This window comes from Silene latifolia, chromosome 9, assembly GCF_048544455.1.
Source record: "Silene latifolia isolate original U9 population chromosome 9, ASM4854445v1, whole genome shotgun sequence".
NCBI classification, from domain to species: Eukaryota; Viridiplantae; Streptophyta; class Magnoliopsida; order Caryophyllales; family Caryophyllaceae; genus Silene; species Silene latifolia.
In genome coordinates this window covers 104,102,649-104,106,788 of record NC_133534.1, presented here as the reverse complement: position 1 = coordinate 104,106,788, position 4,140 = coordinate 104,102,649, and the positions used below count along the sequence as shown (strand labels likewise).

General features: G+C 41.3%; 1 non-coding gene across 1 annotated transcript; it reads left to right on the top strand.

The window, feature by feature from the left end:
* Window positions 1-3,470: 3,470 nt before the first annotated feature.
* LOC141603223 (small nucleolar RNA R71) lies at window positions 3,471-3,577 on the top strand. Its single transcript, XR_012525115.1, has one exon. It is a non-coding gene; the product is annotated as a small nucleolar RNA R71 (small nucleolar RNA).
* Window positions 3,578-4,140: the final 563 nt, after the last annotated feature.

The following is a 4,140-nucleotide window of genomic DNA, read 5'->3' as shown; positions in this document are numbered from 1 at the left end:
TTCAAGAACACCTAATTTCTCCAAAGCATCTTTACATATGAATTTGGTGGATTGAATTGATTTCATAGCAAACTTGGCAAATGTCTTTCTATGGGTATCGGAAATAAAAGTTACCTCCGGATAATGTAAGAGTTGATCGATTACCGGAGTAGAAGGTGATGCTCCCATAGAAGTTTGTTGTTGTTGTTGCACTTCCAAATTTGGTGTTGCTACCACCATTGCCAAAGCTTTCTTTGTTTGGAGAGCTTTTTGTCTTTGAGAGAGAGCCTTTGCCTTTGGTGCCTTTGTTGCTCCCTTTGTCCTTGCCATTTGATGAGCTAACCAAGAAAAGAGTCAAAAATCTTCAATTTGTAGAATGCCCAAATCGATTTGAAGGTGAAAGGCTTTGCCTTTATGAAATCAAAAATCGACTCAAAGGTTGAAGATTTTGTTCTTGGTTTTGATTGTTATTGAAGATGGAGTGATTGATTTGTTGTTTGAAGGATGGTTTGATTTGATTTTTGGTGGATTTTGTTGAGGATTTTTGTTTTTGTGATGGAGAGGATGAGGGTTTTGATGTTGTGGGTAGTGTTTGTGAATGAATGAATGAATGAATGAATGAAGGTGGGGTGGGTTATAAAGAACTCGACAATTTCAGAATACAGGGATAATCCGTGCGGATTGGGCGCAATCCGTGCGGATTCTGCAGCTTCAAAATTTTCAAAATCCCGCCTAGAGACGGGCGGATTCTGGGGAATCCGCTCGGATTCTTTCTGTGGGACGGGCGGATTTTGTGCAGGACGGACGGATTTCTGTCCAGAGATTTTTCTTTGTTTTCTTCAGCTGAGAGACGGGCGTCTTGTATAAAAGACAGACGGATTCTGTGGGACGGGCGTCTTTGCAGAAATCCGCTCGGATTCTTTAACAGTCAAGAAATTTGCAATTTCAGCTCAGCCCAGGACGGGCGTCTTCTCAGCAGGACGCTCGGATTTGCTGCAGACGGGCGGATTCTCAAGAATCCGCTCGGATTCTGTTCCTTTGTACCCGGATTCACTTCTTCGTGCACAATGCATTTCCCTTATTATTCTTTCTTTCTTTCTTTCTTGTGTTCTTCATTGTGGGGGCACTACTAAGGCATGAATAGCCTAGGCAATTGCCATCCCCACACTAAGGTAGAGCACTACACATCAATTGAAATCGTTAGTCCCTCCCTCACTTCTCTCTTTCATGACAATTATTTTGATCAAAGTTAATAAAATCCAAAAATGACAAAAATGCAATACAAGAATTGAAATGTAAGTTAGGGAGTTAGAAATATTTACAAGTGGTGGTTTAGGGAGGACTCCACCAAACTCTCATTCTTGATGAGATGTCAAGGGGGCATGTTCAAGGTGTTGTTGATGTTGCTCAACACCTTGAAGAAGTAATCAAAAGCTTGTTCATTGTTGTGGTAGAGGTCCTCAATAGACCGTGGCCCTTGTCGTTGATCATGATCGATGGCATGCCCAATGTAGGGATTAAAGATCCCTTCAAATTCGTCATCCCAAAGACCACAAACTTCATTGAGTTGATCATTGAAAATCTCTTGCTTAGATGGAGACAACTCTCCCAATTTCTTCTCTTGGCCAATGAGGCCATCTTCTTCTTCCTTGGTTGATTTTGATGAGCCTTGCAAGCTCTCCTTGTCACAATTCACTTGCTCTTTGAATGGAGCATCTTCAATTTTCTTCCTCCATTGGAGTTCCGATTTCTTCCTTTCATCTTTCCGGCTATAATGATCAATCATGAAACATGGCTCATGCAAACGAGGAGCTCTCATGGTTTTGTCAAGATTAAAAGTTATGCTTTCATCTCCCACTTCTAGAGTGAGCTCTCCATGTTTCACATCAATCACCGCACCCGCGGTGTGTAGGAAAGGTCTTCCTAAGATGATTGGAATGTTGGAATCTTCCTCCATATCAACAATGACAAAGTCCACCGGGATGAAAAACTTCCCAATTCGCACGGGGACATCTTCCCATATCCCTAATGGTGTCTTCGTCGATCTATCGGCCATTTGAAGAGTGATATTGGTGCACTTAAGCTCTCCCATTCCCAACCTTTTACTTACCGAGTATGGCATGACACTCACACTAGCCCCTAGATCACATAAGGCTTTGTTGATCGTCGTGTCGCCAATAGTACACGGTATTGAGAAGCTTCCCGGATCCTTTAACTTTGGAGGTGAACTCCCTTGAAGTATTGCACTACTCACCTTAGTAAAGGCGATAGTCTCAAGTTTCCGGATCGACTTCTTCTTTGTGAGGATATCTTTCATGTACTTTGCATAGGCCGGAAGGTGATTGATTAATTCCGTGAAAGGAATTGAGACTTCTAAATTCTTCACAATTTCCATGAACTTTCCAAGTTGATCATCAAATTTGGGCTTGGCTTGACGACTTGGAAAAGGAAGTCTAACCACAATGGGCTCCTTCTCTTTGGCTTTGTCTTCATTTTTCTTTGAACTTTCTTCTTTTGATGATTCCCCTTCTTTGGAGTTTTACATAATTTCTTCCTTTTCACTAGCTTTCACAACTTCATTCTCAACTTGCTCCTTCGGTGCCTCATATCTTGTACCACTTCTCAAGTGAATGGCACTAACCGTTTCATGTCTAGGGGGATTACTTTGAGGTGGTAATTGCCCCTTTTGTCTTTGTGAGCTTGAAGATGCTAGTTGAGTCAATTGTATTTCCAACATCTTGGTGTGAGCTAGAATGTTGTTGATGGTGGTATCTTTTGCTTGGCTATCTTTTTGCATTTGGGTGAAAAATTCTTGTTGATTCTTTTGCATTTGGAGGACCGCTTTTTGGACATCAAAACCTTGGTCATTTTGCTGATTGTATGGATTTTGATTTTGGTAACCTTGGTTTTGATTGTAAAAGGGTCTTTGATTTTGATTTCTCATGGGTGGTGGAGTGTATGTTGTTTGAGGGTTTTGAACATTTTGGCTTTTGTATGAGAGATTTGGATGGAACTTGGTGTTTTCATTGTAAAAATTTGAATAAGGGGTACCACTTTTGTAAGCTTGGAAAGCATTAACTTGTTCGGTTGTTCCCCTACACTCACTTGAGTCATGACCCAAAGTTCCACAATTCTCACATATCCCACTTGGGATTGATGAGGATGCCGTCATGGCATTGACATGATGCTTTGATGTTTTTGATTTTTCCTCAAGTCTAGCCATAGCTTGTTCAAACTTCAAGTTGATTGTGTCAATGTGAGCACTAAGTTGAGCACCTAATTGAGTAACGGAATCCACTTCATACTTTCCTCCTCTAGTAGCCTTGCGAGGTCTACTATATTGTGAATTATGGACCGCCATTTCCTCAATCTTGTTCCATGTTTGATTGTCATCAACTTCGGTGAACATTCCATTTGATCCCATATTGAGAATGTTCCTTGAATCTTCATATAAACCATTCCAAAATTGTTGCACTAAAAACCATTCGCTAAGTCCATGGTGAGGACATGAGCGACAAATACCTTTGAACCGCTCCCAAGCTTCATACAAAGATTCTTCATCCCTTTGCTTAAAACCCGTAATTTGAGCTCTTACCATGTTAGTCTTTTCCGGTGGGTAGAATTTTTTGTAGAAAGCTAGAGCTAGCTTCTTCCAAGAATCTATTCCAAGGGTGGCCTTATCAAGGCCCTTCAACCATTGCTTTGCGGTGCCGATTAACGAAAAAGGAAATAAGACCCATCTTATTTGGTCTTGAGTCACGCCCGTTTGAGAGATAGCTTCAAAATAATCGCAAAAGGTTTCCATATGAGAATGAGGGTCCTCACTAGGCATTCCCCCGAATTGGCTCCTCTCAACTAGTTGGATGAAGACGGACTTGGCAATAAAATTACCGGTGAGATGTTGCGGTGTAGGAGTACCATTTGGTAGATCCTCCTCGGTGGGTATAGAGTGTGACGAGAATTTAGGCATTGTAGGTGGATTTTGTGGGATATTGTGTAATGGGTTTTCTTCTCCTTCTATTGCGAAAGGATTGACTAACTCACTAGTGGGTTGAACAACTTCACCAATACCTCCCAAATTCCTCCTAACAAGTCTCCTATTATTCGTCAAGGTTCTTTCGATTTCACGGTCAAAAGGTAACAAATTTCTTTGTAACCTTC